A 13,509-nucleotide genomic window follows, 5' to 3' on the forward strand; every position below is an offset into this window, starting at 1 on the left:
TGCCCGCACGCCAGCCCAGCGGGGAGTGAGGAAGGGGGCGGTGCTGGCCAGGGAGCCTGCGCCCCAGGGGCACGCCCCGGTGGCCTAATGGAGAAGGCACTGGCCTCCTAAGCCAGGGATTGTGGGTTCGAGTCCCACCCGGGGTAGGGTAGTCGTGTTTTTGACATTCCTGCGCTGGGGTGGTTTCTGTGGCCAGACTGTTGTCAGCCCCCCCGGGAGCGGCACCTCCTAGGACCCCGAGGTCGGGGCACGGGTGTTTTCTTTAATACCCGCGAAGGTGAGGAAAGAAGGGACTGGAGCTAGCTGGGGGGCGGGTGAGGGGTGTCTCACAGAGCGGAAAGCACGCCTGCGCTCAGCTGGTTTGGGTGCTGATGGGTGGGGCTGAGGGCAGAACTTTTTCTGGGCCACCACCCATTAGCCCTTTGGTTAAATTCCTCTAGCTTTCCTGGTAAGGGGGTGAGGGTGGTCCTGATCCCTGGAACCTGTGTGCGGGGTGGCTCTTCTTAGCTTTTGGCGGGGTTTGGGGGGAATGGAGAGCCGAGAAAGTCCCATGGACCATACCCGGCATATCGTCCCAATCTGGACCCACGTGCAAAAAAAGACAGAAACATCTAGAAGAGAACGATCACACATACCTTCAAATACTGAACCCTCCGGGGTCCGGGAATAACAATCCCAAGAGCAGAATCCTAGTCTCCCTTCCCCAAACCCCACAATTCCTGGAGGAGGGGGATCCACCCCCCGGGTGGGGGGGCTCTCTTCCTGGAGAAACATGACAACCTGCCCCGGGGGGTGGGGGGGGGGTGTTCTTCCTCCAACGGCCTTGCCTGTTGGACCAGGACCAGGCCCTAGTGTCCCCTAGCGGAGCTGTGTCCCTAAATCTCACCGATGGGGTGGGGTGGGGCCGTGGATGCCGAAGTCCTGAAGATGCAGATGTCCACTGCAGGGCAGGACCCCGACGGTGGCAAGGAGGAAGCGGGGAAAATGATATTTGATATTTTGATATTTCAAAAGAAGCCTGGAGTGAGTCATCCTGAGAGAAATCAGAAGGCTAGAACCCACACTTATCGTCCAGTTAATGTGACTTATTTAAATCAAGTGTGAGAGTGGGAGAGCCTTTGTCTTTTCTTCACCTCGGGCCTGGGGACCGAGGTGGCCACCAAGCGGCCACAGAGCCCATCCGTGAAGTGGATCTGAGTCCACCGCCCGAATGTCAGCACGTGCTCCAACCCTGTTCGCCCCCCTCACCGGACTCCCCGGCAGCTCCAGGCCAGGCTCCTCGCATCTCTGTCCACACCAGCCGCGGGTGGCCGATTTCCTTATCCCTTGTCGGCGATGACGGGCGTGGGGGAGGTGCCGGATAGGAGGTCCTAGAGCCACCTGTCCGTAATCCCAGACCTTTAAGGCTGCACAGAGCGCGCTCTGTGCCTGGAGGGGTAGATCCCAGGACGGGCCACGCCCCACTCAGGGCCTGACTCAACCCGGACATTTTGTCGCCTCCCGAAGTCCTCTGATGGACTGGGGCTGGGGGTGGGGGGACCTGCTGAAGTTTCCTGGCTAGGCTCAGTAAAACCCTTAGTTTCAAGACTGTAGAACTGAGCCCCACCTTGGACATCAGATTTGCAGGGACGGTGCTGCTGATCAGCCCCCCTCCCCCCACTGCGGATGCTGACACCTTACATTTGGTGTTTCTGTGACCGACTGGGTCCCCCTCCTGCGCGTGCCCCGGGCTAGAGAGGGCCTTCTGCTTTCCCCTCCACACCGCCAAGACCCTCACAGCTGGCTGAGGCCAGAAACGTTCACGTGGGCCTCTGCCCTTGGTTCATTTTATCCTGAACAAAGCCTACATTTTGAGAAATCTGACCCGGGAGAGGGTGCACGAGGGGGACCGCACCGGCCCGGCAGTGCCACGAAAGCTGGCAGGATTTTGCATCCTCCCTGAAGATAGGGAGCACCGCTCTTGCTGGCTGTCAATTAGGTCCTCACGTCAAATAAATCCGGAGAGGAGCTGGGGGGCGGGGGCGCGGTGAGTGTGGCTTCTGCCATTGGCTGATTTTCTCAGCGATTCCCTAGGATTCCCGGCAATAAATGGGCCCAGCGTTGACCCTGCAGATCTTTGTGCAGCTGCCTGGAACTGAGAACCCTTTCTGAGATGGGGAGACCTTTCTGAGGTTGGGGGAAATGGAACGGGCTGTGGCTAATGAGCCCAGGACAAAGGCCAGAGTGGAGCTCCCAACCCAGACTGGGAGAGGGCGCTGTGCTTTGCCAAGTAAGCTAGCCAACACTGGGAACTTTCCGTGGTTCTCCAGGTCCAGGAGGAACCTCAAGCCCTCCGGGAAAGCAAAGTCCCGGAGTCAGACTCAAACCCGATACTTAGCCCTTAGCAAAGCCTAACCAGGGGACCAACTGTGTTTATGGGTGTTGAGGACACCTGCCCTCTGTGGACCCCACCACTGAGTGTCTGGACCCCTGCTTGCTGTGGTTTTCATCCCTGGAAGGACTAGGAAGTACCATGATACCAGCTGTAAAGAAAAACCCCCTCATAGGCCAAGTCAGATTCCACCTACCTAACTGTAAAAGCAAGACCCCGGGGGTGCTTGGCTGGCTCAGTCCATGGAGCATGGGACTCTTGATCTCGGGGTCATGAGTTCAAACTCCATGTTGGGTGTGGTGTGCCTCAAAAAATAAAATCTTTAAAAATAAGTAAATAAAAGCAAGACCGCCCCAAAATAAAACTGTTTCCAAGAAATTTAACCACACATCCTAGAAAAATGTCCAAGAATGTGTATAGGAATACAAAAGTATCCAGCACCCCCCAGAATAAGATTGTAAACATCTGGCATTCAATTAAAAATTAGCAGACATGAAAAGAAGCAGGAAAATATACCCATAGTCAGGAGAAAATAATTAATAGTGACTCAGACATGAAGCAGATAATAGCATTGGTAGACAAGGATATTAAAACCCTTATATATTTTTAAAAATTTTTTTTCCAACGTTTATTTATTTTTGGGACAGAGAGAGACAGAGCATGAACGGGGGAGGGGCAGAGAGAGAGGGAGACACAGAATCGGAAACAGGCTCCAGGCTCCGAGCCATCAGCCCAGAGCCTGACGCAGGGATCGAACTCCCGGACCGCGAGATCGTGCCCTGGCTGAAGTCGGACGCTCAACCGACTGCGCCACCCAGGCGCCCCCAAAACCCTTATATATTTAAGAAGCTAGAGGAAAAATTGAATATGTAGAGATGTGGAAGACACAGAGAAAAACAGCCAATTTAACTTCTGTAGATTAACTACAATAGTTGAGGTAAAAAGTACACTGGGTGAGATTAGTGGCAGATTAGACATTGTAAAAGAAAAGATTAGTGAACTTGAAGGCATAGCGATAGACATGATTAAAAATAAAATCCACAGAAAGGAAAGACTGGAAACATAACATCGGCGGCTTTGGGACGATTTCAAGGAGACTGATATGTGCATAGTTGGAATACCTGCAAATGGGAGAAACAGAAAAATATTTGAAAAAATGATAAAATTTCCAAATTTGACCCAAACTGTAAATCCACAGACTCCCCCCCACCAAAAAAAAAAAAAAAAAAAAAAAAAAAAAAAAAAAAAAAAAAACGAACAAACTTCAGGCATAAGAAGTCTGAAGGAGGAGCTCCTGGGTGGTTCAGTCGGTTGAGCACCGACTCTTGATTTCTGCTCAGGTCATGATCCAGGGTCGTGGGATCAGCCTTACATCAGCCTCTTCCACGTGGAGGATGGAGCCTGCTTAGGATTCTGTCCCTCTCTCTCCTTTCATTCTCTCTCTCAAATAAAACAGATAGATAGATAGATAGATAGATAGATAATTTAAAAAGAAATATGAAGGAAACTATATCATGGCATATCATAATCAAATTGCTTAAAATGAGTGATAAAGAGGGGCGCCTGGGTGGCTCGGCCGGTTGAGCGACCGGCTGCGGCTCAGGTCCTGGTCTCAGGGTTTGTGAGTTCAAGCCCCCGCATCGGGCTCTGTGCTGACAGCTTAGGATTCTGTGTCTCTCTGCCCCTCCCCCACTCATGCTCTGTCTCTCTCTGCCTCGGAAATAAACATTAAAAAAAAATTTTTTTAAGGTATAAATAAAGATCAGAAGTAATTAAGTGATACTGCCATTATTCACAGATGATGTGCCTGAATATGCAGAAAATTCTGTAAATTAGAAATGACACGAGTTTCACAATTTTACTGGATCCAAGACTGATACGTAAAAATTGGTTGTATTTCATACATATCTGCAAAAAATCACACATTCTATCCAAAGGGATGCAATTTACGATAGTTTCAACAACATCAAATACGTAGCAAAACTTCTAATGGAAGATATGCAAGACGTATCTCAGAAAAAATATAAAACGCTACTGTGAGAAGTTAAAGAAGACCTTAATAAATGAGGGGACATACCATGTTTATGAGTTGAAAGACTCAATATCGTAATGGCATCAAATGACCTGGAAATGCCCTACGGAATCAAGGCTGTACCAGTCAAACGCCCCATCGCCATTTCTGTGTAAACTGACAAGCTGATTCTCACACTCACATGGAAGTGCAAAGGGCCAGGGATCACCAAAACATATTTGAGAGAGTCACACGCCTGGATATCAAGACTTGCCCATGAAAGCTAAACTGGGTTGGGCACGAGAGTAAACAGACCGCGGTACGAAGCAGCGAAGTCTTAGAACCACATACACTCAGACTCTTGATTTGTGAAAAAGTGGGCGCTTCGAACCAGGGGCGGAAAAGACGGTCGTTTAAATAAATCGTTCTGAATCAGAACTGTTCCCATTTCACAGATGGGGAAAACAGCGTCTGCATGGCCGAGTGTCTCGTCCAGGGTCCAGAACCCAGGCGGGGAGGGAGGGCCACCCCCGGTTGCGGTGCCGAAACCGGAAGGGAACTTTTTTTTACCATCAAGAGGTCGATCCGCATTTGGAGCTAGGACCTCTGCGTCCCACAATGAGAGTCATGCCTCTGGCCCAGCGTGGTGCGTTATTGCCGGCCACAAATATGAGCCACGCCTGCCACTTAAAATGTTCTAGTGGCACACGAAAACGCACAACAGTAAGTAAAAAGAAATAGGTAAAATTGATGGAGATAATATATTTTACATAACCTAATATACCCAAAATGTCGCTGCCACACGTAGTAAGAGCCCTCACTTTCCTTGAGACACGTCAGCGCATCTCAGGCGGGCCCGCTGGAGGAAACAGGGGTCCCGCGGGGGTGGCAGAGAGGAGAGCAGCTGGGCTGGCCACCAAGTGGACTGGCCGACCGCGCCCCCCTCCCCGCCCCAGCCTGTAGCCCGAAGCCCCGCCGCTCTCCCCCACAACCCCCAAGAGCACGAGCGGCCCAGCCCCGTCAGGTCCCCGGGAAGGAAGGGCCTGAGCTCCATATTCCCCTTGTAAAAGGGTAGAAAGCAGGGGCGCGCGCCCCGGGCTCGTCCGGGATTTGAACCCGGGACCTCTCGCACCCGAAGCGAGAATCATACCCCTAGACCAACGAGCCTCGCACACATGGGAGGTTGCTTGAGCTTCGCACACAACTGTTCGCGTGACCTCCGGCTCAATCCCAGGCTGGCTGAGCGGCGCCGTCCCAGGAGGACGGCTCGGCTGATGCCCCGGATCGGGGGCCGATTCCTGCCCCCAGGGGAGTGGGGAGCATACTGTGGGGGAGGGGAGGACGAGGGGCTCGGGTGAGCCGGAGGGCCCGTGCGGCAAGAGCACTCGCTCTGCGGGGGACCCCGAGGCTTCAGGCGGCCACGGCGGTGGGGGCTATGGAGGCCGGCTGGGGGGCAGACGAGAGGAAGGGGACCGGCACCAAGCAGGCCTGGTCCCGTAAGACGGGGTCGAGGAGGAGGAAGAGGCGAAGGAGGAGGTGACCGGTCCATTTTATGCGCTCAGCGCCAGGGAAGCCAGTCTGGGCGCGGGAGAAGGGAGAGCCCGCAGCGGACCCCAGGACCCCGCTTCTCGCTGCTCATCCTTAAGCCCCGCGGGATGGGCGACGACCCCCTTTGGGAACTTCCCGCAGTTCGGGGCGAACCGTTTCGGTGGGAAAGGCAAACCAAGGCAGGGTGAAGAGTTTCGGATCGGCTAGCTTGACTAATTCAGTGAGATGCGGGACGCAGGGGCTGTCCCTCGTTGTCTGGTATCTGCCGCAGGTGACTTAGGGCAGGGGTGGTGCCTGAGTCAGGTGAGGAGGTGGATAGGAGTTTGGACGCAGCGTTGGCTGGTTTGCCTACGAAAGTCCTGTTGGCGGGCAAATTGTTTCCTCTCTCTGGGAATTAGCCCTGGGTGGAGGGGTTTCGCCTCAGCCGGCAGGGCCCCCAAGAGGTCAAACCGTCATAAAATAGAGAAACCAGAAACCCTGATGAATACAGGCGTGCATTGAATCCGGGCGTTTTTACCAACATTTCTGAAGACCACATGACTGTTCTTGGTCATTCCCTCAACATGAGTAACTACTTTGATCGATCTTGAACATAAAACCAACCCTGCATTCCTGGAATAAATCTAGCCCAGCCCTCATTTCACCGCTCCAGTCTTTTTAAAAGAGGTAAGGGAATGATGGTCCTTTCTTCCCAGGACATGCCCAGATACCCAGGCTGGCTAATTTGAGACGGGGAGGGGCGGCGGCACTGACCTCTAGCTCTGCAAGTCTCAGAGGCCAAGGACACAAGTGACCCCCCCAGTTCCATTCCCCATGTGATCCTGTGACAGAGGGTCACGCAAGTTTCCTCCTTGGTGAGTTCCAGGTAGAGACTGTGCTGGGGGGAGGCGGTCACACAAAGGGAACTTGATTTGCAGCAAATAAGGAGATCGTGGGGAATACTTTCCAAAGCCGTTGACTCCCCAAGTGGGGGTGAGCGGGTTTCTTTTGTTTAGGGTTCGGATGACTACTCAGAATGGGAGTTTTGTCCTCGAAAGTAGAGGCGGGGGGGGGGGCGTAAGTTTGTGTAGGAGTACCCAGAAAATATGCCTATGTATGTGTCCTGCGTTCCGCTAACGAAGCTTGCGCTCCTCGGGCGAAGAGTGTAACATTCTAACGAAGCACAGGTAAGTGCCAGACTCGCCAGGCTCCATCTGCACAGTGGGAGGCAGTGCAGCTCGAACTGGCCTAGCCTGGCCGCCAGGGCCCATCTGCACAGGTCACACCTTGGCTGGGGACGGCTCCGTTGGGTATTTTAGAGGGACTGCGCATGCCGCCTGGGTAGCGTGAGACAGAGAACCTAAAGGGACCCCGTGAAGAACTGCTTTGTTGCTCCTTTTTCCGCTTCCGTTCCCGCCACGTCCCACACCCCTGCCTCACACACACCTCACGGGGACAGACGATGTATGTCCTCCTGGTAAAGGTCAAGGGATTAATGGTTCCTTCGGAGTCCTCCAGCAAAACAGATGACATCTAAGGAGTGACGGGGCGGGAGTCGTCCTGAACGTTTTCCAAGACCACCGACTCATCAAGACCCCTGGCTCAGAGCAGGGACTTACGGCGAACACCTAACCCCTCTCTGTTCTGGATGCCTCGGAAGACACGTGCACCGAACCGCCACCCTCAGCAAAAACCCCAGGCCCCAAGCAGACACGAGACTCTTGTTTCCTTTCCAGGCCTCCTAGACATCGTCCACGTCTGTACGTCTTCAACAAACTGCGCCCACCTCCTCTCCACTCGCGCCTGATTTCTCTGCTGCATGAGGCCCAGGACCCTCTTGGCTGGCCGGTCCTGTGCACCCCTCTGGGTCCACCTGCCGGTAATCGGCTACACTCGCACACATGGACACGCCCGGCTGTCCACAGCCCAGGTGCCACGGCAAGGACCACCGCCCGAACGGCGAGGAGGTTAGGACTGAGCCAAACTTGGCTTCTAGAGCCCTGATCTTTCTTCCAAAGGCAGTGGATCAAGAGTTCGGTGCTCTGTCCCCTGAGTTCGCCGGGGACTGTGGAGCAGAGCGGAGGTGTTCTGTCCGCGCTGGTCCAGCTTCTGAGCGAAGCCCCTCTCCCTTCTCTGAACATCCCAGCTGCGCGGCCGCCTTGGACACCAGCTACCCTGGGACTGGGTCTCCTGGGGTGGAGGAGGAAGTTCCAAGACTTGCGCTAAAGGAAGGGCTCAGGGTTTCTTCTCCCAGTCGAGGGATAAGCAGACAGACCCTCCCGGTGCAAAAACTCCTGTTCCCCCCTCCCCCCCCCCGCCCCCTGCCCCGTGGACTCTGTTCTATGACCCTGAGCATGAGGGCTGGTGTGGCACTCTCGCCTCCATAGCCCCAGCCCCTCCCCCGTCTCTCCATCCCATCCCCACCACCTAGTGTCCTGGAAAAGCCAGGCGCTTATCCTTGGTCCCAGCTGGGAAGGACTCCCCTCGGTCTATGAGTGAAACTCAAGGCAATTTTCACAGGATTGAATTCCTGGCTCTTGTAAGGGAATCAGGGGGAGGAGAGAACTGTAGCCCGTGGATCTCTCATGAACTCAGAAGCCCGGGGTCAGGAGGCGAGGGACCTCGCTCCTTTATCTTGAATTCACATCGGCACGCACTCTGGGAAAGTCCAGGGCATCAGATGCGAGGACCACATCCACCCCAGGGGTCCAGACAACTGGGCAGTCCTGGTGTCCTCAAAAGAGTTAGGAAACATGCTCAGAGTGTGCTGCGTGAGATCACGGAACTGCAGGAATGACTCCCTCTCCATGGACTAGATACACATTTAAATCCCAAAATGCAAAAGCAACTCGGTCCACCAGCTCTGTTAGAAGAGACTAGACCTAGAGGTAGAGACCTGAGCAACTCTAAGGTGTCCCCTTCTCCCGTCTAGTCCTTCCAAATCCAGCACAAGGATGTGGTCTTTGGGTCCCCCTGAGAGTCAGACCCTGAAACGTGAGTTGTGGTAACTGCTTACTCTTAAGGGCGGGAAAGCATTCATTTTCTTCGCCCAGGCTTGTAAAATGCGCGCCCAACGTGGGGCTCGAACCCACGACCCTGAGATTAAGAGTCTCATGCTCTACCGACTGAGCTAGCCGGGCATGGCACCTGCTTCCTCCTTCAAAGGAAAAGGGAGGCAGCGCTGGGGCAAGACGGCCTCCCCCTCATCGCAGCCCCGCCCCTGTGAACCTCAGAAGTGAAAGCAGCAAGGGAGGAAGGGGGGTGGAACCCGAAATTCAAGGCCGCGGGCAGGGATCGGGGACACTCTGACCCAAAAGGACAAACAGAAGGAGGCCCAGGGGGCCCGGCAGCGCTGGGAAGCCGGTGCCACGCAGGCACGAGTCCCTGAAACCCCACGGTCGCTCGGCCCCGGGAGGCAGCACGCAGGCCTCAGCAGTGCCAACCCGCCTCCTTCCCTCCCAGCTCTGGGATGGGAACCGAGGCTCCCCCCAGCCCTCCCGCCCTCCGTCCCTCGGGACCCTTTTGCAGACTGGGAGCACGGGAGGTCAAGGTCACTGGTGTTGAGTGGGAAAAGATGGCCCTGGAGGATGAGTCCGCTGCGCCTGAGAGCGCTCGGGGTCCAAATCCCCGACCGACCGGTCTCTTTCAAATTCTCAACGTCTCCCCCTGCCCCCACGCCGCGTACCCTCCACCGCGTCCCACACCTCGCTTTAGGGCTGGCGGCGCGGCGTGGACGGGGAGACCCAGAGAACCCGCCGCAGGACGGGAGGGGGACCCCCAGCGCCCCGGGGGCCCCGCGCAAGGTCGGGTCGGGCCACCTTCTTCCTTTCCGGTTGGTTTCTAGAATCGTCGCCCATCCAGAAGGGAAGATGAGCGCGGCGCCTCGAGGCCCCGCGCGTCCGCCCAGCCCAGGGATGCGTCCGCGGGACGGTGCCCGGCGCCGGGGCAAAGGGGAGCTTCGTGAGACCCAGAGTCCCGCGGGGGCTTTGGGGGTTGAGCCCAGAAGAAGGCGGGCTTGGCCGAGGACAAGAGCCTCTGGGTCTGCCCCGGACCCTAGTTCCCCTTTCCGCAAACAGAGAAGACCCGGCTTTGGCCAGAGGCCCACAGCCCGGGCTGGGGGGTTCGAGACGGGAGGCCCTAGTCTCGGGTTTGAGTCCCTTCCCCCCCCTCCCGGGAACCCCCCACGCGGTCCTGGAGCTGGCCGCAGTCCAAGGCTGGAGGGAGGTCCTGGTGACAGAGGCTCTGGGGGGGGGGGGGGGGAATTGACCCCTGAGCCTTTAAGACCCGTAGTGTCGAACCTCACGGCTCTCTGGACGGTGACCCAATCCTCTTTCCTTGCGGTAGGCATCTGGGACACCACTGCAGCCTAAGGAGGGGGAAGCCAGGGGACAGAATTAACAAGACAGGGCAGGGCCAATTTGGCTTGGCTCGTTGGTCTAGGGGTATGATTCTCGCTTTGGGTGCAAGAGGTCCCGGGTTCAAATCCCGGACGAGCCCATGTCTCTGCCTTTTTTTTTTTTTTTTTTTTCCTTCTCCAGATGGTCAGGTTGTTGCTGACAAAGGGACCAAAGTCCACTCAGGGCCAGGAAGGAGCAGGGACCCAGAGACCCATCACTCCACACGACTGTGACTAAAAGACCTTCCAGCCTTCAGAGCTGGCCTGGACCTGCACTCACTCTCTGCTTAGGCTGTCCTTGTGTCCTCTGCTGTGCCCAGCACTGGGGGCCCCTTGGGGGGACCCGTCTGAAAACAAGGTCCAGAGTTACCATCCCAGACTCCAGGTATGAGGGCATACTCCTCCCTGGCCAAGGGAAACCGAGTCAGTGCGTCAGGCAAGCGAGGGAGAGAAGTTGGAGCCACCAAGGATCACCAACCAAAGGGACTTTTTTTGGCCTAAGGATGTTTGTCTTGCTTTAGATGTGAGGTCTCAGATTCAATCCAGGAGGCCTTTCTGAAGTAGGCAGTGTGGGGCCTGGCTGTGCTGTCTTTTCAGACCAAGAGGGAGGGATACCCCCGGCCGACCTGGGGTCTTGAGCCCTCGGTGTTGCGGATGGTTGAAAGGCTGGGCTGGGTCAAGGCACCACTCAGTCACAGACAGGACCCTCAAGTGGGACTGGGCTCAGGGTACAGCCACTTCCAAAACAATCACCCCCAAACCTCCGCCCCGAGGAGCCACCAGCATGAGTTCCCTGTGACGCCAGCGACTTCTGCTCCTAAAGCACGCAAAGGTGGTGCTTCGGACTTGAGTCTGCGATGTGCGGAGGCACCTTTAGAGTATGTAAAAATGCCCAGGGATATTTAAAAGTTTTGAGGGAAACATCAATCCTCAACATCCATCAGACACCGCACTCCCTGAACACTGACTTTGAACTTTTGACGATGCTATATTTTTGCAACGTTGGATTTCCCACAGTATCTGCGCGAGCAGGGCAAGAGAATCAGTGTGGAATAGGAACCGTGCGAGGCAGTACGCAATCTCATCCCAAGGTTGGAGAAGCCGTACAGGGCCCGCCCACTGCACATATCCCAGTAAAAAAAGAATTATTATTTAATAAGAAGATAGGGCGGATGAACATAAGGGAAGGGAAACCAAAATAATATCAAACAGGGAGGGGGACAAACCAGAAGGGACTCATAAATATGGAGAACAAACTGAGGGTTGGGGGGGGGGCATGGGAGGGGGGAGGGGCTAAATGGGGGAGGGGCACTAAGGAATCTACTCCTGAAATCACTGTTGCGCTATATGCTAATTTGGATGTAAATTTTTAAAAAATAAAATTAAAAAAAATAAAAAGAAAATGGGGTATCGGGCTGGCTCAATGGGTAGAGCATCTGAACTCCTGATCTTGGGGTTGTGAGTTAGAAAACTAAAAGGAACATAAAATTTTTTGGAAAAAAAAAGAGTGTTGAATGGTGTCCCCCGACTACCGTGGCCACCCAGAACCTCAGGAGGTAGGGTCTTTGCACAGTAATTAGATACAGTGAGATCCTGGAGTAGGGTGGGCCCTGACCCAACGACAGGTGTCTTTATAGAAAGATTATATGAGGACACAGAGGCCCGTGGAGGGAAGAAAGCCATGTGACAGTGGAGGCACAGACCGCAGTGATGAGTCTAGAAGCCAAAGTTGGCCAGAGCACCAGAAGCTGGAAGAGGCGAGGAGGGGTTCTTCCCTGGAGCCTTTAAAGAGAGTGGAAAAAATGGCCAGCTGGCACCCTGACTTTAGACTCTGGTCTCCAGAAGCGTGGGAAAATATATTTCTGTTGTTTTAAATCGCTCAGGTTGTGGTAACTTCTTACGGCGGCCACGGGAAGCTAATAGAGACACCGAGTTGGTAAGAATTTTTTCCAAGAAGCGACGAAGGTGTATGGAGCTAAGTCCCTAATAAACTGAGTTTCCTTTTCCCCCAAGAACACCGGGAAAGATTACTGAGACTAAGAGTGCCCTGAGTGAGAAACAGAGGGGGCTCTAGCAGATCCCAGGGTCCAGAGGAGGGGTGTCTCCCAGCGTAACCTGGGTCCCCACCACAAAAGAAAGAAAACACAGTCCTGTCCAACACGTAGCAGGGTCTTTTCACGAGCCTAAACCGTTGCAAGAGAACACAAGAAAGTCAGCTGATGGGAAGCACATACCCTCCTTCTCCCTCTTCCCCAAAATAGAAAACGAAATGCCCCCTGTCTGTTTCCCTTTCACTGGGGAGAAGTGAAGGAAAGCTGACAGGCCACCAACCTCGGGGTGGGGGTGGGGGTGGGGGAGGGAAATTCTGCGCAGTCCCTCCTCAGGCACTGGAGCGGCCCCGATCAGGAGCCTCCTCCTGGGAGCCCCACTCGGGACCTAGAGAGTCACCCCCAAACCCACACAGACACCGAGCTCTGGGTTTGCATCCTGTTCCCCAGTCAAATGTGATAGCGCAGGTCACTGTCGGGTTACTAATCTAAGAAAAGATATAGCTATGTGTCTCCTCGGGCCAGCACCCAGAAGCTGGCTGGTGGGCCCAAATATTTACATTGCTTCACAGGAGCACAGAGACCGTGCAAGGCTTCGGAGGGCCACGCAGCCACGCGGACGCCTCCCTGGTAGCATCTACCTGAGATCGTTAAAAGCCTCTTTAAATGGCGGATCTGCGACGTACCTTCCCTGCGTTGAGTTGTCTTTTGGCCTCTTTATCAGGCAAAAGCGCACGCCCGACGTGGGGCTCGAACCCACGACCCTGAGATTAAGAGTCTCATGCTCTACCGACTGAGCTAGCCGGGCAAGGACAAACACTGGTCCTACCTCCCCGCTACTCAAAGTATTAAAGGCAGGTGCTACAAGCCGAGGCAAAAGTGCATCTTGCTTCGGGAGAGGCGGTGAGGGCATGGCTGTCCCCAGAGAAGGAGACCGCAGGGAGGTGGGCACCTAGGGCGTGAGGATACTAGAAATAAGGAGAAGTAGGCGGCTGCCAGGGGCGGCTCGTTGGTCTAGGGGTATGATTCTCGCTTAGGGTGCGAGAGGTCCCGGGTTCAAATCCCGGACGAGCCCCATCCTTTTCCTTCTCCTTTCTCAAATTCCCCCAGGGCCCTGCTGAAGCTCTGGGTCCCCAGCCCAGAGCCACGTGCAGGA

General features: G+C 55.0%; 6 non-coding genes across 6 annotated transcripts; 3 read left to right on the forward strand and 3 right to left on the reverse strand.

Annotated features, from left to right (window-relative positions):
- Nucleotides 1-73: 73 nt before the first annotated feature.
- TRNAR-CCU (transfer RNA arginine (anticodon CCU)) lies at nucleotides 74-146 on the forward strand. The gene has a single exon. It is a non-coding gene; the product is annotated as a tRNA-Arg (tRNA).
- A 5,331-nt stretch (nucleotides 147-5,477) lies between these two features.
- Nucleotides 5,478-5,549, reverse strand: TRNAP-CGG (transfer RNA proline (anticodon CGG)). Its single transcript has one exon. It is a non-coding gene; the product is annotated as a tRNA-Pro (tRNA).
- A 3,427-nt stretch (nucleotides 5,550-8,976) lies between these two features.
- On the reverse strand, nucleotides 8,977-9,049 carry TRNAK-CUU (transfer RNA lysine (anticodon CUU)). The gene has a single exon. It is a non-coding gene; the product is annotated as a tRNA-Lys (tRNA).
- A 1,285-nt stretch (nucleotides 9,050-10,334) lies between these two features.
- Nucleotides 10,335-10,406, forward strand: TRNAP-UGG (transfer RNA proline (anticodon UGG)). The gene has a single exon. It is a non-coding gene; the product is annotated as a tRNA-Pro (tRNA).
- Nucleotides 10,407-13,088: 2,682 nt separating this feature from the next.
- TRNAK-CUU (transfer RNA lysine (anticodon CUU)) lies at nucleotides 13,089-13,161 on the reverse strand. Its single transcript has one exon. It is a non-coding gene; the product is annotated as a tRNA-Lys (tRNA).
- A 195-nt stretch (nucleotides 13,162-13,356) lies between these two features.
- On the forward strand, nucleotides 13,357-13,428 carry TRNAP-AGG (transfer RNA proline (anticodon AGG)). The gene has a single exon. It is a non-coding gene; the product is annotated as a tRNA-Pro (tRNA).
- The last annotated feature ends 81 nt before the right edge of the window (nucleotides 13,429-13,509 follow it).

This window comes from Lynx rufus, unplaced genomic scaffold (genome assembly GCF_022079265.1).
Source record: "Lynx rufus isolate CCGP_SWC_20201006 ecotype Redwood Valley unplaced genomic scaffold, mLynRuf1.p SCAF_23, whole genome shotgun sequence".
In the NCBI taxonomy this organism is placed as follows: Eukaryota; Metazoa; Chordata; class Mammalia; order Carnivora; family Felidae; genus Lynx; species Lynx rufus.